Source organism: Felis catus, chromosome F1 (genome assembly GCF_018350175.1).
Source record: "Felis catus isolate Fca126 chromosome F1, F.catus_Fca126_mat1.0, whole genome shotgun sequence".
Classification (NCBI taxonomy): Eukaryota; Metazoa; Chordata; class Mammalia; order Carnivora; family Felidae; genus Felis; species Felis catus.
The window spans coordinates 15614784-15640000 of NC_058384.1; the positions used below are offsets into that span (position 1 = coordinate 15614784).

At 42.3% G+C, this 25217-nt stretch overlaps 2 long non-coding RNA genes across 4 annotated transcripts in view; one reads left to right on the top strand and one right to left on the bottom strand.

Moving 5' to 3' along the window:
* LOC123382776 overlaps positions 1-24808 on the top strand; it is a 45768-nt gene extending 20960 nt beyond the window's left edge. For 2 of the 3 annotated variants that reach the window (XR_006591680.1, XR_006591679.1), the window contains 4 exons: positions 5987-6143; positions 20748-20813; positions 24198-24290; positions 24372-24808. This is a non-coding gene — a long non-coding RNA (uncharacterized LOC123382776). The remainder of the gene's footprint in view (positions 1-5986; positions 6144-20747; positions 20814-24197; positions 24291-24371) is intronic. The other variant, XR_006591681.1, reaches the window with a different exon arrangement.
* LOC123382775 lies at positions 20537-24204 on the bottom strand. Its single transcript, XR_006591678.1, has 3 exons — positions 24045-24204; positions 23262-23417; positions 20537-21904 (listed from the first exon to the last, which is right to left on the bottom strand). It is a non-coding gene; the product is annotated as an uncharacterized LOC123382775 (long non-coding RNA).
* Positions 24809-25217: the final 409 nt, after the last annotated feature.

The following is a 25217-nucleotide window of genomic DNA, read 5'->3' on the forward strand; positions in this document are numbered from 1 at the left end:
GTCTCATGATTCCTTATGGGAGTTTTTCACCTGAAATTGAGACATGTTTGTGTTCATTCTTTTAGGTAGAATTTCTACCTCCCTTTTACAATGGCAAAAAATAGCTCTGCAACTCATGTTGTATTTAAAAGCTGAATTACCTGTAAATTAAGATAAACATACTTGAGACCAATGAATATGCACAGGTAATGTGTTTCCCTCAGAAAACTCATATCCAGGCCCCAATGCTGGACTCCAGGAATCCCCATCTCCTCAGAGGTCTTTGTGGCCTTGCACAGAAGATGTGTTTGTAAGGGAGGGAAGCAAAGTGAGGACAGGCATAGGATCGCAGGTAGAGCTTTGACCTTGGGGTGGCCCTGGATCTCTGTGTGGTTCTGGTCATTTCTTTCATTCCTTCATGTTCTGTCTGTTCTCAATGTGCAAAGAAAAAGTCTGCAGATCTAGTGGAAGAGGACACCAGAGAGATCCTGGACACAGATGCATGCCTCTCTGGAATACTTTCCTTTATTAGACTGGCATTACTGCCATCAATCTTCTAGAACAGGACTCCTTGGCTTTCTGCATTTTTAAACATGGGCAGTGACGTGTGGTGACAGTCGTTTTTCCTTGTGGCATCTGGTGCTTTCAGGCTATAGGTGGGACCTCATGGAAGGGTAGAGTTTTCTGACACTGATGCTCTGTTCTACTAGAACCCATGAATGAGCAAGGGGCCAGGTGCTGACACCTGCTTCATTGTGTTTCAGCTCCTGTGGGCGTTCTGCTTCTGTCTGTCATACCAACACACCTGTCACTTCTGTAGGTCCCTATGGATGCAAGAGGACCTCCTTCTTTCCCAGGTCCACCCTGCACAGATACAATTTATCACTGTTCATGGGCTCTATGGGCTGCCTCCAGCTCCTTGATGGTGGGACAGGACCCACCACCTCCACCTCGACTATTTGTGAGATAAACTGAGCTGTATGAGTTGACATGTTCAGCATGTTCAGTTTCTATGTTGTTGAGTCTTTGAGAGGATGGAGAGATGGCCTCACACGCTTTGTAATGCAAGGGTGCTGCTGGATGAGGACACTGTTAAGATTCCTCAAGTTTCTCAGGACATACATATGTTGGGCTGTGTCATTTCCATTACTGAGCTGGGCTGCATATATCCTTTGTGGAGAAGGAAAGAGTCTTTTAATAGAAAAGCAGGCATATCAGTTCTGCAGATGTGCCCAGCACACAGTCCATGTCCCTGGCTCTGTGAGAGATGAGGCAAACCCTTACCATCAGGGGCTTCAACTGTCCTAATGGGGAGAGAGTCACATGCGTTAAATTACATGGAGCTTCTGGTCTACAATAATGGCAGCTCCAGTAATGGGTCCTCAAGTACAAGAGACGGAGACATGAAACTCATGGAAATGAATTGGAGACTGTGCATGAGAAGGGAGAGCTGAGATGGTACAGAGAGGAGGGTGTTGGACTCAGTGAGATGGAGTTGGAGGCCATTTGTGGCAGGGCCCACAACCTGGGCAGGGATTGTGAGCGCAGAGTGGCATCCACACAGAGCTGCTGTATGGGTTCAAGGATAGTCCATGCAGGTATCATCTCTGAAATGTCATTGTGGCCAAAGTGCACCTAGTTCATTATCTAAATAAAGACTGTTGTTTCTCTTGGAGGTTCTCCTGAAGGTTCTGGATCCTTGTGAAAGAATGCCCTGGAGATTTGTAGTTTTCCTTGGTTCTTATGGGATGCTTGTCTGCCTAAGTTTGTGTGCCTCTGTGAGACTAAATGTGATGAAAGGTTGTAGATTAGCTGTGTGGCTTCCTTGGCCTTCAGCCTGTATCAGACTCTTAGCAGGGAAATCAGGGTTGACCAGGAAACGCCCCTGCTGGAATCTTGTCACCGCACCCCTGAACCTACTGTCATGACCCTGCATGAAGGTGTACATCTCTGAAACTTCCCTCACAATTTCCAGAGGCACTGCCTGTGATCCTGCTGTCTCAGCCCTAATGCCAGCTCTCAGTGGGGCCATCTCAGAGCCTCAGCATTGTAATCTGAGAAGCAGGAACAATGTTGGTCTCTGAGGTCAGTGCGATGAAGAGGTGGTTAAGCACATAAGGAATTTGTAAAATGTATGGGATGAGTGGGCATTCACCCTTCTCAGGGTGGAAATGAATGAATCTGCACACAGAAGATCATCAACAGATGTTCATTCAGTTTCATGAAACTAAGGGTATAATGCCTGAGGTTGGGAGATTGGCAATTCCTGTTTCAAAAGATACAACAAAGACCCCTGTGTTTTTTCTATTAAAATTCAGGTCCTACTTTACAAGGAAGGAAAAGATAAGTATGAGAATGTGTATATTCAGGCATCTATATCTCAGATCTGAGGTAGACATACTAATGCAGCCACACAAATATGTGCTCATCCAAGGCCACAGATATATTGTAGAAGACAAAATGCATAGAGGAGAACAGAAGATCCCTTTGCAATAAGTCAAAATCACTTTGACGTAGAGGACAATCCGTTTGAAATTTGGAGAGGACACTGAACCATTACAAACCAGCTATGGTTATTATATATTTAGAGATGGTGTCTGATCTGCCCCATGGTCTGAATGCTTTCCCTGCCCACCCTGTCCACTCCACTTTGTCCTTCCTAATGTCCCCTAATACACTTGTCACAGTTGTGTTTCCATGTCAGCGTCAGCTTCCAGGAAAATCAACACTCATTCCCCATCAAGCGTACACTTTGGGGTTCCTGTGTATGGAGTCAGCCAACACATAGTATGTACAGGATTGGTGGAAGAAGACAGATCATTCTTTGGGGTTGTAATGCCTGGAAGGGACCTATAGTTCCATCTGAGGAGTTGGATACATCCTTTAGGGAGATCTGGTGGTGGTTGTTATATCTGTAGATAGATACTCATGAGCACTTGGCGTGCGTGCTAGTTGATGGGGTTCGTGCTGATGAGGAGGGCAGGTATCTGTCTCCAGGAAAGGGTCTCTTCCGATGGTGAGGAATGGATTCAGGAGACCGGTAAGGAGGCCCTGCATTAACTCAGCTCTTGTGCCCTTGTGCACCTTACCAGCTTCCCCCAATAGCACCAATCTAGGTGGCCTCAAGGGGGCAAATGGCGCAGCTTTTGTGGTGAGTCCCACATGATGTCCCACAAAGTTTCCCCTGTTGCCTTATTGAGGAATCAGGAGGGCAGAGCTCCATGGTCTGAGATAGGTTCCTTGGACACCACCCAGGAGAGTTGTGGGTAAGCATATGGCTCCTTCTACATCGGCCAAGCCTATCCACTTTGCCCCAGGCACCCCGAAACCTCTGAGCCCCTTTTTCCTCCCAGCTTAGGGAAGCAGCCAGCCCTCCAGAAGCTTTTGGGTCATGGATTAGCCACCAAGGGTAAATGTCTGGCTGTCCACATGCTGCCAGCATTGCTCTAGCAAATGTCAACATGAGCAGCTGCTGTACAGGGGATTCTCCTCCATTGTGATCAGGGCCTGGGACAAAACAAGACATGAGAGAGGGAGAGACAGGAGTGCCCTGTGCTCCTGGACAGGGCTGCATGCACAAAGCAGATATCCTGAAGCCTGGGGAGAGGTGGAGAAAGAGACAGGCAGGGAGAGAGACATTGAATTTGTGATAGGGGAATTGGGCAAGTCCTAGAGAGTGAAAGGAAGAAATAGAGAGTGATGTGGTTAGAGATAAAGAGAGACAAAGAGGAAGTACAAGGAGAAAGTAGAGACCTGGTCCAGGAATGTGGATGGGGTGAGATGGGCCAGGGGAGAGGGGATGTATGAAGTATCTCTGAGTGCTGGGGCAGAAATGGCAGGTATCATGGGCATCAGTGTTGTGTGACTCCAAGACTCCAACATCCCTGGGGCCAAGCTTTGCATAGGCTATTGCATTTGAAAAGATGGGTATCCCTCATTTCTCCTGGAATTGTGGGGGCACAGCCTCATGTTCTGTCATGGAGAGGGATGTCTTGAGGGAGAGTGTGCTGCTCTTTGGCAGGTAAACACTAGAGCCGCCCTGTGGGGAGGGAACCCGGACCCATCTCCCTCACTGCCCCAGGCCCTGTTGGATTTCCCCGCCGCTCCCTACCAGCTGGTCTTCCTCATGTTCTGAACCCAGGCATCAGGCATTGTGTTGCCCCCAGGTCCGGCAGTCTGGACCTGGCAGAGTTGAACTGCTGATATTGATAAAAAGTATTTGACAAGAAGGTCCATATTCTCCCTCTGGAGCTAGCGGTGTGCATCAAGATCGTGGGTTTTTATCCTCCTGTCCACTGCCAAACTGAGGATGCCAGATGGTAGGTGAACTTTTTAAAACACCATAGTCTTCTCTTACATCAAATTCAAAGACATTTTCTTGTCCCAGATTTCTTTTAATTTTGAAGAGACGGCAATTAGTAATTGAAGGCATAATGAATGGTCCTATAGGAATTTGACCTATATGACTGATGGACATTATTTCATACATTTGTATCCCTAAAGCACATTTCATTGGAAATATTAGCCAAGGATACATACAGTAAATTCATAACAGATGTGTAGCTCCCTGTAAGTTGCATTCTGACCCTGCCACATATGTGTCATCAAAGATATTATTAGTGACTATTCATATAAGCTCTCTACATCAAGATGGTGATGTTAGAGAATCTAGTATAAATGGAATTTCACAGATTTTAATTAGGAATGATTTTTTTTTAATTTATAATGTTTCTGTTTTTCTTTTCTGGAGAGAGCCTGAGTGAGGGAGGGAGGGGGGAGAGAGCAGGAGACATGGAATCTGGGGCAAGCTCCAGGCTCTGAGCTGTCAGGACAGAACCTGACGCAGGGCTCAATCCCATGGACTGCAAGGTCATGACCTGAGGGGAAGTCGGATGCTTAACTCACTAAGCCACCCAAGCGCCCCAGGAATGATAGTTCATTGGCAAAAAAAAAAAAAAAAGATAAAGATAGCATAAAGGATGTCAACTTTTCATTGAAATATTCTTCACACATTTGTTGTATTAGTTTTAGGCATACATTGTAGTCATTCCATATGTCTATAAATTATGTTGTACTTCAGCACAAGTGTAGCTATCCTGTGAAAGCATGCAACAATATTATTACAGGATTGACTCTATTCCATTGGCTGTCTCTTGTATCCCTGGGACTCATTCGTTCCATAGCTGGAAGCAGTTATCTCTCTCTCAAAGGTGTCAATTCTTTATCTAACCTAAATACTCTGGTGGTAAACACAATTACTTGCTCAGCATGTGTAAATTGGCGGTCTATTTTGCTGTGGACATTGCTTAAAACATTACAAATGATGTCATTGTGTTAATAAGTTCTGTTTCATTCTTCACTCAAATAAAAAAGGAGAAGGAAAAGATTTCTTTGTGTCCCAGGCCCTGTCACTAAGACCCTTCCCATTGTGGAGAACAGGCGGAGTTGCCCAGAGCACCTTCAGTCCCTCAGCTGAGCGACCAGTGCCTTCAACATTGCAGGAATTCCCAGGGTAGCCAGCAGAGAGAGCTCAAGCACCACAGACCCGGAGGGGCGGGCTGCTCTGCCTAGGCAGTGATGGCCAGCAGAGGGCGCACTATTGGCTTTTCTGACCCAGGGCACTTCAGAGCAGGAAGGGCTGCTGCTGCTCCCAGAGGACACAGGGCCTCTACTGCTGTCTCAGGACAGAGAGCAGAGCTGTGTTTCCAGCGGGTTCTGCCACCCGCCCCAGGGGAGACCTTGGGAGCTTTGCAGCAACTTGGCATCTCCTGAGTCGCCAGAGAGAAGCTGCCTTGTTGTACTGAGTGCTGAGGAGGGGGCCCTGGGTGGCTTCCCTGGGCATGATGGTTGCTAAACAGCATAGGCCCTTGCATTTTCTGGGTTGTTCCCGTGTTTAATTCCTCAACTTCCTGGACAGTATTTGAACAAGTCGTATTTTACTAAAGGACTCGTGGATTGCGGGGTTCCACGACTTCACCTCATAGATGCAGCCAATGGTTTGTTCCAGATTCAGGCTTGTTTCCGGTAAGAAACGCTGACAGAAATTCAGAAGAACGGGAGCTGCATTCCATTAGGACTTGAATACACGAAATGTTCGTCTCAGGACCTTCTAGAAGAATGAGCTGGGACCCACTTTCCGAGTCCTGCTGGAACCAGTGACCGAGGTAAGGGCACAAACTGTCCCCCACATCATGCATGCTTTTTTAAAAAAATTATGGTTATTTTTCCAACCTAATGAAGTGATTGAAAACTACAGAAAACCTGGTAGGTAGGTGTCTTAACCTGATGTTATCTATTACTTTAAATTGCACTTAGGAAACCTACAGTGTAATATTCGTTTCAGGCGTACAATATAGAGCAACACTTCCATGCATCACCTGGTGCTCATCCCAGGTGCACTTCTTAATCCCCAGCAGCTGTTTCATCCATTCCCCCACCTCACTGTGGAACCCCTCAGTTTGTTTTCTAGTTAAGAGTGTTTGTCACTGTCTCCCCCCCCCCCTTGTTTTGTTTCATTTTCATGTGTTAGTGAAATCATCTGGTATTTGTGTTTCTCTGACAGGCTTATTTCACCCAGCATAACATTCTCTCACTCCATCCACCTCGTGGAAAATGACAAGATTTCATGTTTTTATGGCTGAATAATATTACATTCCATATACTACATCTCAGTTTATTCATCAGTTGATGGATGCTTGGTCCGTTTCCGTAATTTGGCTTTTGTAGAAAATGCTGCTGTAAACTCATGGTGCATGTATCCCTTTGAAGAATTGTTTTTGTATTCTTTCTGTAAATACCTCGTAGTGAAATTGCTGGATCGTAACATGGTTCTATTTCCATTTTTTTTTTTGACGAATCTCCATGATGTTTTCCAGAGTGGCTGCACCAATTTGCATTCCTTCCCACAATGCAAGAGGGCTTCTCTTTCCCCACATCCTTGCCAACACCTGCTGTTTCATCATTCGTTGATTTTAGTCTATTCTCACAGATGTGACGTGTTATCTCATTGTACTTTTGAATTGTATTTCCCTGAAGATGAGTAATGCTGAGCATCTTTTCGTGTGTCTCTTGGCTATGTTTATGTCACCTTGGGAAAATGTCCATTCATGTCATCTGCCCATTTTTCATTGGATTTCTCATTTTTTGAGTGCTGTATAACTTTATATATTTTGGACAGTAACCCTTTATCAGATGTCATTTACAAATATTATTCTGTAGGTGTTTTAGTTTTGTTGATTATTTCCTTTGTGACAGAAGCTTTTTATTTTTATGAAGTCCCATTATTTTTGCTTGTGTTTCCCTTACCTCAGGAGATATATCTACAAAGATGTTTGTACAGCCAATGTCAAATAAGATACTGCCTGTGTTAGGTATCCTCTGGGATTTTTATGGTTTCAGGTTTCACACATAGTTCTTTATTCATGTTGGATTTATTTTTGTGTATGTTGTAAGAAAGTGGTCCGTTTGTGTTTTTGTTTTGTTTTGCAGGTTGCTGTCTAGTTTTTCCAAAACCACATGTTGAGGGGACTTTTTTTTTAAGTTTATGTATTTATTTTTGAGAGAGAGAGAGAGACAGAGAGACAGAGAGAGAGAGAGAGAGAGAGAGAGAGAGAGAGAGAGAGAGAGAGAACATGCAGAAGAGGGGCAGAGAGAAATGGAGAGAGAGAATATGCTCTGCACTGCCCTGAGATCATGATCGGAGCTGAATCCACAATCACACGCTGTGGAGCCACACATGTATCCCAAGGGTATCTTTTTTTCCCCCACTGGATATCCTTTCCTGCTTTGTTGAGAATTAATTGACCATATATGTATGAGTTCATGCCTGGGTTTCCATTCTATTGGTCTCTGCGTCTGTGTTTTTGTTGTGGGTGGTGGTGGTTGCCAGTACCATACTGTTCTGTTCAGTACAGCTTTGTAATATAACCTAAAGTTTAGAAGCGTGATGTCTCCAGCTTTAGTTTTGGTCTTCAATTTCTTTTGGCTGTTTGGGGACTTTGCCACTCCATACATATTTTGGGACTATTTGTTCTAGTTCTGTGACAAATGTTTTGTTTGTGGGATAGGGATTTCATTACATGTGTAGATTGTTTTGTGGAGTGTAGACCTTTTAACAGTATTTTGTTCTTCCTATCCGTGAACATGAAATGTATTTCCTTTTCTTTGTGTCCTCTTCCATTTCTTTCATCAGTGTTTCACAGCCTTTAGAGTACAGATCTTTTACCTCTTTGGTTAGGTTTATTCCAGGTATCTTGGGGTATTTGGTGCACCTGTCAATGGGATTGATCCCTTACTTTCTCTTTCTGTTAATTCATTATTTGTCTACAGAAATGCAATAGATTTATGTACATTGATTTCTGTATATTTTGATTTGTCGAATTCATATATCAATTCTAACAATTTTGGGGGGAGTCTTTCATGTTTTCTATAGAGAGCATCATGTCATTTCCAAATAGTGAAAGTTCTGTGTCTTCCTTGCCAATTTGGATGCCTCTTATTTCTTTTTGTTGTCTTATTGCTGTGGCTAAAACTTACAGTACTATGTGGGATAACAGTGGTGAGAGGGATCATCCCTGTCTTGTCCCCGATCTTGGAAGAAAAACTTTCAATTTTTCCCCATTGAGGATGAGATGACCTGTGGGTTTTTCATAGATGACCTTTATTATGTGCAGGTAGGTTGAGTACCAATATGCTTTCTAGGGGTTTTTATCGTGAATGGATGTGACATTTTGTCAAATAGTTTCCCTGCATGTCTTGAAAGCATCGTATTGTTCTTATCCTTTCTTCTATTACTGTGGTGCATCATGTTGATTGATCTGTGAATGTGGAACCACCCTTGCAGTTCGGGAATATATACCACTTGATTATGGTAAATGATTCTATTAATGTATTATTGACTTCAATTTGAAGGTATTTTGATGTGAATTTATGCATACGTATTCATCGGGATATTGGTCTGTAGTTTTATTTAAAAATTTTTTAACATATTTAATGTATTTATTTACGTAGAGACATAGAGTCCATAAAGGTGAGGGAGGGGCAGAGAGACAGGGAGAGGGAGAATCCTGGCGATGCTCCACACTGTCAGCACAGGGTCCAACGTGGGACTCGAACCCATGCGCTGCAAGATAATGTCCTAATCCAAAATTAAGATTTGGACACTAAACCCACCGAGCCACACAGGAGCCCTGGCAGTTTTCATTTTTAGTGGAGGCTTTAACTGGTTTTGGTATCAGGGTAATGATGACCTCATAAGATGAATTTGTAAGTTTTCCTTCTTTTTTTATTTTTTGTAATAATTCGATAAGAATACATATTATCTCTTCCTTAAATGGATGGTAGAATTCATTAGTGAAGCCATCTGGCCCTGAACTCTTGTGTTGGGGGGAAATTTTTTTTATTACTGATTTGATTTCTTTCTGTTTTCAGATTTTATGTATCTTCCCATTTCAGTTTTGGTAGTTTGTGTGTTTCTAGGAATTGTTCCATTTTTCTCAGAGTGTCCAATTTGTTGCATATAGATTTTCATAATATTATCTTCTAACTGTATTTTTGTGGCGTTGCCTGTTATTTCTCCTGTGTTATTTGTGATTTTATTTACTTGAGTCCTTTCCTTCTTCTTTGTGAAAACTCTGCCTAGGAGGTTTTCATGTTGATTACTGTTTTCAAGGAACCAGCCCCTGGTTTCATTGATTTGGTCTAGTGTCTTTTTGGTTTCTATAGTCCTTATTTCTGCCGTAATCTCTATTATTTCCTTCCTTCGGCTGTTCTTCTCATTCCTTTAGTTATAAGTTAGGATTGTTTGGGATTTTTCTTGTTCTTTATGGTAGTCTTGTACTGCTATATACTTCCATCATAGACTGCTTCTGCCTCATTCCAAATATTTTTACCAGTGTATTTTCATTTTCATTAGTTTCAGTGTATTTTCTCATTGATTTCCTGTTTGACCCATTCATTTGGTAGCATGTTATTTAACCTCCCTTTATTTGTGGCCTTTCCCCCTTAGTGTGTGTGTGTGTGTGTGTGTGTGTGTGTGTGTGTGTGTGTGTGTGTGCGCGCGCACGCACACATGGTTAACTTCAAGTTTCTTAGCTTTGTGGTCAGAAAAAATGCTTGGTCTGATCTCTGTCTTTGGGTACCTGTTGAGGCCTGCTTTGTGACCTAGAATGTGATCAATTATGGAGAATGCCCCATGTGCACTTGAAAAGAATGTGTACTCTGTCATTTTAGTATGGAGTGTTCTGAATATATCTGTTAAACTCATCTGGTTCAGTGTGTGATTCAAAGCCATTGTTTCCTTGTTGATTTTCTATTTACAGGTTCTGTCCATCGATGTGAGTTATGTGTTAAAGTCCTCTAATATCGTTATATTATTATAAATGAGTTCTTTTATGTTTGTTGTTAAATGTTTTATATACTTGGTAGTTGCATGTTGGGGGCATCAAAATTTGTAATCATTGGATCTTCTTGTTTGGTTGTCCCCTTTAGTATGAGATAGTGTTCGTCTTCATCTCTTGTTACAGCTTTATTTATTTTTTAAATTTAAGTCTTAGTTGACATACAGTGCATTCTCGGATTCGTGAGTAGAATTCAGTGATTCATCCCTTACATACAACACCCAGTGCTCATCACAACAAGTGCTCTTCTTAATACAGGTCCCCCATCTAGCCCCGAGCTGACCCATCTCCCTCCATGAACCTTCACTTTTTTTTTCTCTATCATTAAGAGACACATGTAGTTTGTTACCACTCTTCTCTTTTCCTGCCCCCTTCCCATGTTTTCATCTGTTTTGTTTCTTCAATTCCACATGAGTGAAATCATATATTTGTCTTTCTCTGATTGACATATTTCACTCAGCATAACACATTTTAGGTCCATCCACATCGTTGCAAATGGCAGGATTTCATTCTTTTTGAAGCTGAGACATATTAGATTGTATATACATATGTATGTATGTATGTATGTATGTATGAATACACACACACACACACACACACACATACACACATGCGTATACATGAATACACAGACACACACATACACAGACCCCACAACTTCTTTATACCTTCATCACTTGATGGATACTTGGGCTGTCCATAATTTAGCTACTGTTGATAAAGCTGCTATAAATATTGGGTGCATGCAATTTTACTGCTAGGTATTGACCTAAAGGGTACCAAACTACAGTCTCGATTTTAAAGTTTTTTTGCCCGATAGAAGTATTGGTACTGGGTTTCTTTTGATATTATTGGCATGAAAAATGTTTTTTCATTCCCTCCATTTAAATCTGCAGGTGACTTAAGTCCAAATAAGGCTTTGTAGGCAGTACCTAGATAGGCCTTGTTTTTTTGTTTGTTTTTCTTTTTCTCTCTCTTTTTTTTTTTTTGTCCATTCTGTCCCCCTATCCATTGTCTTTTGATTGGAGAATTTAGTCGATTTACATTAGAGTAATTATTGATAGGTATATATTTAGTGCCCTACTAGTTGTTTTATCATTGTATCTTGATGTTTTCTCTGATGCTTTCTTGTCTGTAACAATTTTGGTCTTTCATTTCCACTAAAAGAGCCCGATTTATATATTCTTTTCTTTTGACTGGTAGTATATTTCTTTACTTATTTTTAATATTTCTTCTTTTTTAAAATTTAACCCCAAGTTAGTTACCTTATAGTGGAATACAGTTTCAGGATTAGAATTTAGTGATCCGTCAATTACAAAAATATATCCAGTACTCATCCCAAGTGCTGTCTCTAATGCCCATCACCCATTTAGCCCATACCCCTATTCAGTAACCCTCCAGGAACCCTGAGCTTCTTCTCTCTATTTAATGGTGTCTTATCGTTTGACTCCATCTCTGTTTGTATCTTATTTTTGCTTTCCTTTCACTACGTTCTTCAGTGTTATGAATTCTCTCATCTGTGGAATTTAATATAATGTGTGTCTTTCTCTGACATATTTTCTTTATCATAATAAAGTCCAGTTCACTCCACGTTGTTGAAAATAGCAACATTTCACTCCTTTTGATCGCCGTGTAATATTCCATTGTATGAATATACATCTTCTTTATCCATTCATCCGTCAATGGTCATTTGGCCTCTTTGCATAATGTAGCTATTGTTGATAATGCTGCTATAACATTGGAGTGTATGTGCCACTTGGAGTCAGCATTAATGTATCCTTTGTGTAAATACCTAGTAGTGCAATTGCTGGGTCCTAGTGCAGTTCTACTTTTGGTTTTTGTAGCGAATCTCCATACTATTTTCCAGAGTGGCTATACCATTTTGCATTCCCACCAGCATTGCAAAACTTTCCCTTTGCACCCTTGCCAACATCTGTCGTTTCCTGAGATGTTAATTTTAGCCATTCTGATAGGCGTGAGGGGATATCTCATTGTGGTTTTGATGTGTATTTCACTTATGAGGAATGAGGGTGAGCATCTTTTCACGTGTGACCAATCTAGATGTCCTGTTTGTTAAAGTGTCTCTTCATGTCTTTTGCCCATTTCTTCTCTGGATTATTTGGTTTTTGGGTGTTGAGTGTGATAAGTTCTTGATAGATTTTGGATACTAACCCTTTATCTGATATGTCACCTGCAAATATCTTCTCCCATTCCATTAAGTTTCCTTTTAGTTTTCCTGATTGTGTCCTCTGCTGTGCAGAAGCTTTTTATCTTGAGGTCCCAATAGTTTATTTTGGTTTTATTGCCCTTGCGTCTGGAGAAATGACAAGCAAGAAGTTGTTACAGTCAGGATCAAAGAGGTAGGTTACTTGTTTTCTACTCTAGGATTTTGATGGTCTCCTGTCTTACATCTAGATCTTTCATCCATTTTGAGGTGTGTGTGTGTGTGTGTGTGTGTGTGTGTGTGTGTGTGTGTGTAACAGAGAGAGAGAGAGAGAGAGAGAGAGAGAGAGAAGTTTAAGAACATAGTCCAGGTTCATACTTCTCACTGTCCAGTTTTCCCAGTACCATTTGCTGAAGAGACTCTTCTTTTTCCTTTGGATATTCTTTCCTGCTTTGTGAAAGGTTATTCAGCCATATGTTTGAGGCTCCATTTCTGGGTTCCGTATTCTGGTCCTTTGATCTATGTGTCTGTTCTTGTGCCCACACCATACTGTCTTGATGATTGCAGCTTTCTAATGCACCATAAAGTCCAGAATTGTAATGTCTCCATCTTTGTTTGTCTTTTTCAACATTACTTTGGCTCCTTGGGGTCTTTTCTGGTTCCATACAATTTTAGGATTGTTGTCTCTAGCTCTGTGGAAAATGCTGGTGTTATTTTGATAGGAATTACATTGAATTTGTCGATTGCTTTGGGTAGTATTGACATTTTAACAATATTTGTTCTTCTAATCCATGTGCATGGGATTTTTTTTTTCATTTCTTTGTGTCTTCTTCAACTTCTTTTATAGACGTTGTATGGTTTGTTCTTTTAATTTTTTAATGTTTATTTATATTTGAGAGAGTGAGCGAGCAAGTGACAGCGCATGAGTGGGGGGGGGGGAGGGCAGAGAGAGAGAGGGAGACACAGACTCTGAGGCAGGCTCCAGACTCTGAGCTGTCAGCACAGAGCCCGTCAAGGGACTCAATCCCACAAATGCAGGATCATGCCCAGAACCGAAGACAGCACTTAACCGACTGAGCCACCCAGGAGACCCTCTATTGTTTTAACTGTACTGATCTTTTCCCTCTTTGGTTGGGTTTATCCCTGGGTATTTTATGGTTTTCAGTGCAGTTGTAAATGACATCAATTCCTTGATTTCTCTGTTGATTCATTACTGGTGTATAGAAATGCAATCAACTTCTGCATATTGATTGTATATTCTGATACTTTCCTGAATTCCTGTATCAATCCTAGAAGTTTTTTGGTGGAGTCATTTGGATTTTCCACGGAGAGTATCACGTCTGTGAGCAGGGAAAGATTGATTCCTCCTTGCCAACTTGGACACCTTGTATTCTTTTTGATGTCTGATTGCTGAGGCTAAGACTTCCAACAGTATGGTGAATAAAAGTGCTGAGAGTGGATATCCCCGTCGTGTTCAGTTTTTCACCATTGAAGATGATATGAGCTGTGGGACTTTCATATCTGGATATTCTCATGTTGAGGCATGATACTTCTATCCCTCCTTTCATGAGGTTTTTTTTTTTTTTTTTTTCACCACGAAAGGATGCTGCTGCATTTTGTCAAACGTTTATTCTGCATCTATGGAGAGGATCATGTGGTTGTTATCCTTTCTTTTATCAATGTGATGTATCACATCAGTTGATTTGCAGATATTGAATCTATTGTGCATTCCAGGAACAAAATCCACCTCACTGTCCTGAATAATCCTTTTTATGTATTGTTGGATCCGGTTTGCTACTTTTTGTTGAGAATTTTTGCATCCAGGTTCATCAGGGAAATTGGTCTGTAGTTTTCCTTTCTGGTGGGGTCTTTGTCCAGTTTGGACTCAAGGCCATACCTGCCTCATAGAATGAGTTTGGAAGTGTTCCTTCCATGTCCCTGGCCACGACCTTATCTTGTTCTTTCATTTGGGATGCATTCCTCTTGTCTTGGCATTTTGGTTGAGTATTTGCTTTCTCTGTTACCAAAGCTCATTATGTTACCTGCCTCTGAGATGAATGGCTTTATGAAGAGGAGATCATCAAGTGTCCAGGGCCTGGCACATCACGGAGTGTCTGTGGTGTGTGTTGCATGCACTGTTTTATGTTCTGGCTGCACTATCCTTCAAGCCAGTTGTATGAGCAATGTATGGTCCTTGGCCACAATGTGGTGAGACTTATCTAGGTCTGCTCCGATCTGCTTGTTAAATGAGACTTGAAATGATTGCCACTAGAAGTGAAGCATAACTGGTCAAGAGAGGTGGTCTGGTCATGGGCTTCCACTGGTGTTCTGGGGAATGGGCCAGATCCATTGCGACAGAGGCAAGCTTCAGTGACCTAGGCCAGTCTCGCCAGAACCCAGGAAGTTGGGGTTGGTGTAAGCAGCTTAGGCACCCAGTGTGGGGATTGCCTTGTTTCCAGCATATGGCTCTGTGTTTTTTTTGCTGGGGGGGAGGTGTGCAGAACAGGGAAATGGTGCCATGCAGCCCACCTGTCCTAGCTCTTTGTCCCCTCATTGTGAACACTGCTTCTCAGGGATGTTCTCCCCGATCAGTGTATAATCTCTCCAGTGTGTGCACCAGGTGTTGTACAGATCACTGTTTCAATGCCATCTGACTGCAAGTTGTTAGCTGCCTTCTTTTCAGGAGTAGGCCAGTGCCATCATGGCTGTATCCCAGCCAAGACTGCTAACCTTTGAAACTCCACATTCTCGGGGTGCCTGGATGGCTTGGTTAAGTGTCTGACTCTTGATCTTGGCTCAGATCATGACCTCTTGGTTGTGGGATTCTCTCTTTCCCTGTTGTCTTGCCCCTCTCTTGCATGTGCTCTCTTTGTCTCTAACTTGAATAAACTTAAAAAAAACAAGTGGCATGGAATACCTTATTTAGGCAAGACTGCCTCTCTGAGGGGAATGGCAGGGATCTATCAGTTAAATTTCCAGTACTGACTAGGAAATTATTTGCTGACCGGTGAAAGGTTACATTCCTGCAGGAATGAAATTAGGTTTAGTGACATGTGGCCTTAACGTAAGTAACTCCATGATGGGCCTGTGATTTTTCTTAACATTCCAAACCCAAATTTTTACACATACATTTTTTTTCATTAAATGTATAGCCCTAAATAATATTTTAGCCATCTACTGCCGGCTCAAAGATCATATCCTGTGAAACTCTGACCATCTCCTAATCATAGTTGAAGGTCGACTCTGTGGCTCTAAGATCTTTGTGGCTCTAAGTTACTTTGATCTATGTTACTAAGATCTTTGTGAGTATAGGTTACTGCTGGCCTTTTGAAGTCTTTGACGCAGGGACCCCCAGCCAGGTTGCTGACCCATCTCTTAGGCACAGAAGCACCCTTTCCACGTCACCCCGCCCTAAAGCGTTGTCTTTCCCTCTGGTACTTCTGGGACTTACCCTTTGGCAAGTCACATATCCTCATGCAAACATGTCAGTGTGGACCAGAGAAAGCTGCTTGCCTGTGACTCCCCCTTCATGGTCACATCTTATCCTTCTGAAACCCTTTGAACTCCCTATCGTTCTTCCAGTCTTTGAATATCTCTTTGATTTGGAAATATTTGATTCTCTTATATTCCTGCTAAAAGTATACGTGAAAATATTAAAGCAAGGGTTCTTTACAATAAGTGAGCCAGTCACAATGCTTCCTCTGTCTGCGTGTATGTTTTTATTTTTGACAATGTTCAGGCATGATGTGACGTACATCCTGTAAAATCTGAGACTCATTCGTGATCTAGCATAACCACCTTTATGGAAAGCCATTCAATGACATGCTCGTTCAAGATCAGAAAAACACTTAATTTACATACCACATAATAGAGTGTTATATACATACGTTATTATCTTAAAATATGTAAAGCTAGATATTTCTATGAAGTGTTTATCATGCATTCAGTTTTCTGTACCATGAATGCTGTTATTTAAATTAAACAATAGTAAGAACAACAAGAATAGGTACATGGCCATCACTAGTAACTAATACTGGAACTGGTTATATAATCTTATGTGTAGAAAAACCATGATTACTAATAATCTATTCTTTCATGATGGGTTTCTAGTTACCAAAAAAAATTGGGAAGATAATACTGAGTATCCACATACATCAGACTGTTTTCTCACTATTGATGTCATAATGGTTGGTACATGATCACAATCAAGGTATCAAAGAGATATGGTAGTATGAAGTAAAGTTTATATCTGTATTCAGATTGCTTCGGTTTTAACCTCTCCTAGCCCAGACTCATCCCAGCTGCCACATTACAGTCATCCTGTCTCCTTAGGCTCCACTTGGCCATGATAATTTTTAGATTTTTCCATATTTTTCATAAGGTGCAAAGTTTTGAGGGTACGTTGGTACAATGTATTTTGTAGAATGATCCTTGGCTGGGATATGCCTAACGTTTGTTCAAATGCTTAAGCCAGAGTTATTGTGTTTTGGAGCAGAAGATCCAGAGGCATAGTGCCATCCATAATTATCACTTCACATAAAGATTGTTTACTCTGAATATTGCGGTCTTCTCTAGTTCCATACAAATTTTAGGACTGTTGTCGTTCTGTGAAAACTGCTGTCGGTAATTTGATGGAAATTCCATTAATTCTGTCAATTGCTTTGGGAAGTATAGACATTTTCACTATATTTGTACTTCTGATCCATGAGTACGGAATGTCCTTCCATTTCTTTGTGTCATCTTGAATTTCTTTCATCACTGTTTTATACTTTTCTGAGTATAGGTCGCTCACCACTTTGGTTAGATTTATTCATAGATATCTTATTTTTGGCGTATGACTGTAAATGGGACTGTTTTCTTTAATGTCTCTTTCTACTGCTTCCATATTGTCTACAAATGCAACAGATTTCTGTACAATGATTTTGTATCCTGTGACATTGCTGAATTCATTTATCAGTTCTAACAGTTATTGGGTGCACTCATTAGCGTTTTCTATATATAGTGTCATGTAATCTGCAAATCGTTTCGTTTCGTTTGTCTGCTGGATGTTGCTAGGACTTCCAGGAATTTGTTTACTAAAAGTGGTATGAGGAAACATCCTTGTCTTCTTCATGACCTTACAGGAAAAGCGCTCAGATTTTCCCCATTAAGGTTGATTATAACTGCAGGGTTTTTATAGTTAACCTTTATGACGTTAATGTATGTTTCCTCTAAACCTACTTTAGGGGGTTACATGCATGAACGGATGCTGTACTTTGCAAATGTTCCTTTCTGCATGTATTGAAAGGACTGTATGGTTCTTTTCTTTTAATGTTTATTAATTTTGAGAGAGGCAGAGCATGAGCAGGGGAGGGGCAGAGAGAGAGGGAGACATAGAATTCGAAGGAGGCTCTTGGATCTGAGCTTTCAGCACAGAGTCTGACGCGGGACATGAACTCAGGAATCATGAAGTCATGACCCGAGCTGATTTCAGACTGTTAAAGGATGAGCCACCCAGATGCCCCGATCATCTGGTTCTTATCCTTTCTCCTGTTGATGTATTGTATCACATTGATTGATTTGCGAATATTGAACCACCTTTGTAGCTTGGGAACAAATCCCACTCAATTGTGGGATATATTTACAGTTGTTATATCTTCTTTTTGGATTGTACCATTTACTGTTATAGACTGTCCTCCTCTGTCTCTTGTTATGTACTTTTTTAAGTGTATTTTTTTCTGATACAAGTATTGTTACTCCAGTTTTCTTTTGACATTCATTTGTGTGATGTTTCTCTATCCTCACTATCATTCTTGAGGTGTAAAGTGGGTCACTTGTAGGCATCTGAATCTGTTTTGTTTTTTCATCCATTCTTACTCCCTACATCTCTAGATTGGAGCATTCACTCCATTTCCCACAAAATTGATTGATATGTATATATGTATTGCCATTTTATTGCCTGTTTTGTTGTGGTTTCTAATGACTTTCTCTGATCCTTTCTTGCCTTTCTTTCATGTATTGCTTATTTTCTTTAGTGATATATTTTGATTTCCTTATCTCTATTCTTAGCATATGTATGACTGGTTTTAGGATTTGGCTACTGTTAGGTGTTTATAGAACCTCTTCTGCATTTAGCAGTTTGTATTAAGTTGATGGTCATTTACATTTGAACCCATTACTTTCTCCTCCCTAGGTTTTTGGCAGATGTTATTATATTTCAAATCCATTTCTCTGAGTACTTTAACTGATTTTTTTCCAGAAATGTTCATTTTTTACTTGAATTTGTCTTCTACCTCTATACTGTCACTGTTGGTCTCCCCTTTCCACTCAAAGAATCCCTCTTAATATTTCTTGCAGGACTGGTTTAGTGGTACAAACTCCTTTAGGTTTTGTTTGGGAAAGTCTGTGTCTCCTTCATCCTGAAAGATAGCCTTGCTGAATAGAGTATTCTTGGCTGCTGATTTTTCCATTCAGCACTTTGATTATGTGATGTCACTCACTTCTGGCTTGCCAAGTTTCTGTTCAGAAATATGTAGCTAGCCTTATGGGTCTTCCCTTCTAAGTTAAGGACTGTTTTGCTGCTTTTACGAGTTTTCTTTATTCTCACCCTAATTTGTAAGTTTGCTTACAAAAGTTTGTGTGTTGGCCTGATTTTGATGGGAGTTCTCTAGTCTCCTGGATGTGGATGTTTGTGTCCCTCCCCCAATTAGGGAAGTTTTCAGCTATTGTTTCCTCAAATAAATTTTCTTCCCCATTTTCTCTTCCTTCTGGACTCCTACAATACGAATACTATTATCTTTCCTGTAGTTACTGAGTTCCCTTAGTCTCATCTCACGTTGCAGAATTCTGTTCTCTCTCTTTGGTTCAATGTGATTAATTTCCACCACTCCGTCTTCGAGGTCACTAGTTTGTTCGTCTGCTTCTTCCATCCCTCTGTTCACTCCAGCAAGCATGTTTCTCCTTTATTGTGTCCTCGGTGTCTAACTGTGTTATATCTTAACTCTGTCAGGGGTCTCACTCTTCTACTCATTCCACAACTCCAGTGAGTATCCTTATGATCATTGCTTTAAATTCTGTATCAGGTATGTTACTTATATCTCTTTGGCTTAGATCTCTGGCTGTGGCTTTGACTAGGTCTTTCACTGTAGATAAACATCTCTGTGTGTCCATTTTGTCTGTCTCTCTGGCTCTATTTCTCTGTGTTAAGAAAGTCGCTGTGCCTTTTGATCTTGAAATTAACGACAGTATGAAAAAGAGGTCCTGGAGTCCTCAGCAGTGCACGTCTCCATTTATAGGACCTGGACCTTCAGGAGGATAGCGTATGGGTATTGCTCACTCCCTGCTGTTGTGTCTGGGTTACTTTTCCTTTCAGTGCAGGGGTCTGCACTGATTGCGTGTCTGTTGTGGGCTCTGCTTGCTCTCAGTGGTGTCAGTGGGACCCAGGCAGGCCAGCTGAGTCAAGAATCAAGAATCAGCATGAACACATGTGTCTCCTGTGGCCTAAGCATTGTGTGAAATGCCATGTTTACGTTGCGTCTCTACACAGGCAGGGACCTGGCTATCACTCATCCTTCTGGATCACCCGGTGCTGGGTCAGCTGACCTCCAAAGCGCCAGGATCTAAACTCAAGGGAATTCAGCCCCTCTGGGTTTTACTGCCAAATGTTATGGAGATTAGTCTTTCCTGTGTCAGCTCCCTCGTGTGAGGGCTCACTTTCTCTGCTCCTTCTGCAGGCAGCCAGCCTCCAACTTTCGGACCTTCCTAACCTTCCTGCTGCAGCTTCTATTTAGGTGCGGAGTTTGTTGTGCCAGTCTTGGATCCCTCTCTGGTTCATGGACTTGGATGTGGATGTTATGCAGTTGAAAACATGGGACAGCGTGAGCTCAGGGTCTGCTTACTCTGCTATTATTAATTTTTTGAGTGTATTATTTTGGATTTTTGAGACATGGGCAGACAGACTCATCTCACCCTTGCACTTCAGGATTAGAAAGGAACGTTCCCACATTTGCTTCTAGCATTTTATGTTTTGAAACTCTCTTTAATGAGGTATAATTTACATATAACAAAGAGCCTCAACTTAAAGGGTATAATTTGATGAAACTTGATCTCATGGATACAGCACCATGAAGTCCTATGGTTGCTCTCTAAACCTTAATCATGATCCCTTTGTGTCTAGAGCTAATGTTGCTTTTGGAGTAAGGACTTTTTTTTTTTTTTTACGTTTTCAGATATTGCCCAGGTGGCTGAGGCCTGCACTAGGGTACCTACCTCCTTTTCGGATAGACTGTATTCCCGTAAGTATTGCCGTCGCTCTACCTTCGGACTTTATCCTGCCTTGTATCTTTCAGTCTGTTCACTTAATTTTGTTGGAGTACTTTAATGCTGAGGGATGCATAATTGGATTGATTTTCACTGAATGGTACGAGCTGCAGTTCCAATCGTAACAGAAAGCACGTGCTTCCTGTGTTAGGTACTCAAGAGCAAGGCAGATACCCTGGGCACTTGAGCTGAGTATGTCACTCGGTGTTTTGCCAGCCCTCTTCCCTTCCGTGGGAGACAAGGGTCTCGTTTTGGTCACACAGAAATGTAGGTGAAGTCAGCAGAGAAGGGTCCCTTCTCTTCTCTTCCGTTTGTCTCTCAAACTCCCTGTCACTACCTTCTGCCTGGCCCTTTCCCTGACTCAATCCCCCAGGCCCACTGCTCCACTCCAGCCATGATCAGGTCCTCCAGCTGCTGGCCTCGGCTCTAGCCATCGCTCAGTGAGGAAACTACAGGAGGATTATGTAGTCCATGGGTCTGATCAAGAAATATCTGCTCCTCAGAATCCTCCTACACTTGGTGCTGTCTGTGGAGACCTGGCATCCTGGGCGTGGGTCTGACCCTTACTCCTCTACCACAGTCACTGCTGGTCCCTCATCCTTCTCTACCATTAGAACTCAGCCATTTCCTAAGGACAGATACCTGTCTGACCCCAAGGCACCATGGAGTCAGGGAATATTTCCAAAATAATTGAGCATAAGCACCCCATCAATCTAGATATAGGTAGTTCCCATCGCCCCGGAAAACTCCCTCAGGCTCCCCCGCACAAAGGGTGATCTTGCTTCTATCCTCCCTCACCACCATTTCTGGCACTTTGTTACCTGTGTGTACAGGAACCCCACTGTGTGCACTCAATGGGGAGCGAGAGTAGATGGCCCTAGAAGCAGACGCTGGCACAGAGACAAAACGATGAAACGTAGATTAGGGGACAGTAGGAAGGACAAAGTGGAGGGGACAGGATGGGCAGGGAAAGCATTCAGGTAGATCTGACACCTTCTTACAATGTATATGCAAACACGATTGTCTGTCACCGTGCACAGTCCTCTTCAATTTCAAAAGAGTTGTCCTATAAGGCAAAGAGATTTTGGTTTATTCCCCTGTGATCTTATGTTTTCCTACATGCATTCTGTCTTCTGTAGTTTATCTGTGGCCTCAGATGAGCACTTTAGTGTGCGGCTGCATCTGTGAGACTATGTGTAATAGAAAATGATTGTCTTCAGATCTAGGTCTCTGAATGTACACATTCTCATAATTATCTTCTCTTTCATTGTGTGACAGGGCCCGAATTCTAATAGAAAAACGAGGGACATTGTCTTATTTTTTAAAACAGTGATTCCCACTCCCTGGGCTGAGTTGTTAACAGTCTTAGTTTAATGAACTCCTGTGACCATCTTTTTTGGAGGATCATTGTGTGGCGATATCTTAATTGAAACTGTGAGAAGCGTGAGGGGACCGTTCCCAGAGATTTTGCAGACGCTTTATGCACTGAATGTCTTCTTTTTCTCTTGTTCTTAGAAAGAAATATTACCCCTGTTTTCACAGATAACACAGCTGTCATAATATTGTGAGAGAAGTTTGAGGAGATGCAAAGCTGTAGTCAGGGTGATGACAGGGGTCCAGCAGTGGTGTCATCTGGCCAGCCCTGAATTGTAGGATGACTCAGCTGATCTAGACCCTGTCCCCACTTTTAGTCTCTTGAGGGATATGAACTTGGGCATACAGCATTTTCATAAGACCAAGTTAAATACCTCATATATCCAGGGCTCTTTTCCCCCCACAAATATCCAGAACCTTCAGGAAAATGCAGGGAGACGAGAATCTTTTTAGGTGATTACCTGCGTGCACTTTGCACTGAGAGCGATCCCACATAGCAGTTCCGTATGGACCTCACACTCCCTGCTCAGGCTGTGGCCGGAATGACCTCCAACTGCATCTCACTGACCCCAACACCCTCCCCTCTGCACCTCCTCAAACTCTGCTTACTGTGCTCAACTTCCCTTCTATTCCTATATGATTCAAGGCTCCCCTGGTTTTGCCCTGGATCCTCACTGGTGTTTCCATGTTGGTGATCACCAGGTCTGCATCGTTTAATGAATGTCCCTCTGTCACACAGGACACCTGATGCTCTAAAAGTTAGGGGTGCACCTCATTCATTACAGAACCCAACACATTGTGTCTCCAACATATGCACCAGTACTGCTGCTACGTCTGCTTTTGTGTAAAAACTCCTCTTTCATTTGACAAGAGAAACGTATAGCTCACTGTATTATAGGGACATGCCACTGCCCATTGTATGTATGTCCTGAGAAACTTGAGATATGCTACAGTGTCCTCAGGCAGTTTGTAGTTGGATTGCCAAGACTCACAACCGTCTCTACATCATTGCCACCAAGTCAATCATGAAGAAGATGAATATACTTTACCAGCCACTCAGCCAGTTCAGGTCATCTTAACAAATAGAGTAGGTGGAGGAGGGGGATGTGGCCTATAGCCCATGACTGGTGGTGAAGGGTGGTCCACGGGGCACAGCCTGCAAGGCAATCCTGGGAAAGGACCAGGACTCTTGCATACAAAATAGCCTGCCGAAAAGAAATGAGAGGTATGTTCATAGGAAAGAACAGAGCACCAACACCAGGAAAAAGCAGAAACCCAAAGCAGCAGTGCTCATATCCTACTAGCTTCCCCACCCCCAGGCTCCAAGAGGGCAACATCAGTGCCAAAATCTCTACCCACACTTTGGGTTCCACTTACAGCTTTGGGGTGGGGAATGGATGTGATTGGGATCAACTAGTGTCCCCACGTGTCTGGAAACATAGAAACGGCAAGGGCCCTTTTTCTCCAAGATTTATAGACTGAATACCAAATTAAAAAGGTAGCATATTCCAGCTAGGAAGACATCTGTGTCCAGGATCACTCTCCCCCCTTCATCCCCCTCACCACAAAGGCTGTTTATTGTGTATATGAAGAACTACAGAATGAGAAGGAATGACAATACCAGTGTCCACACATGGAATCATAGCCCTCATGGCTCAAAGCTCTGCCTCTAAGCCCCTGCCTGTGCCCAATCTACTTCTGTCCCGACAATGGGGTCTCCTCCTCTCTGGAAGTGCTATCCATGGGCACAGAGACACATGGGGAGATGGGGATCCTGAGGACCTGCAGAGGACCTGGGAAAGTGTGCTCTTAGAGAAACAGGTAACCTATACCTGTTAGTTGGGTTCAGCTAAGTTATTTTACTTCGGAGGTACTTCTCAGCTTAAGTGCAGTACACTTTGCAGGGTAATTGTGTTCTCTGGAAAAATGAGCTGAAATTCTAAAAGACAAAATTAACACAAATGCACTTTGATGTCTGGTGTAAGTTTCCATGTTTTAGCTGTACCTGTGACACAGGACACGAGAGAACGTGCTCATGTGAACACAAGTGAAGGACACCGTGGGGACTTGCCACACAGGTAATTTTGGATTTTTTCTCTTCACAACTTAAGTTCCAGTGCATGTTTTCCATGACCGATATGCCACCTCTTATATTTCAGATATTTGTGCCCAGGGCACACCTGAAGGGACTCTGGACAGCATGTTTACCAAAATGCTGATGGGTATGAAATTTACATTCTAAAGGACACATACAAAAATATAAATTGGAGTGAAGGCAGTTCGCATTTTCAAATTGTAACGATACCCACAGATTTTCTGAGCACGTTAAAATCCTCAATAGAAGGAAACAGGAGAGGAAGACACAGCAAGAGCAAAGATTCCACATTGAGGAGATCCACAAAGAATGAGGCAAGGTAGGAGACTTCCAAGTGGAGTGTGGTGTCATCCTCCTTGATTTATTCCCGGAACACATTGGAAAAGCCCTATGGCCCCCACCTTTAGGCATGCTTAGCTGCTCAAGTAACCACAAAAAGATGCCAGCTGGGAAATAGGGAAGCCCGTAGACTCGGCAGTAAATGTTTTGCATTTGGGGGGGGGGGAACAGCAGACAGACCATACGACACACAAACCAGAGACAATGGCAGGAGAGTGTCCTGTACAGAAAGATGTGGCGGTCCGTAAAGACTTAGAACTGAAAATGGCCACAGCATTTACTTTGTGCTTCTCGGCAGTTTTGGCAGAGCCAGTGTCGATGTCACTCTTGGTTGTGATACCTACTTCTGGATCTGCAAAAAGCCCCAGAAGGGATGCAGGTTTATTCTGATTTGAGTAGACTGTTTGGAGGTCAAAAACAAAACAAAACACCCTCCCCTCATACTTCTGACAACTTAAACTCTTTGTCCCAGTGAGATCCCAAATTACATGCACAGGGTGTCCCACATGCCTCTGGTGATACCCAAAAAGAACTTGAAGAACCATCCCTTATAACTTGATGAAGACTCCTA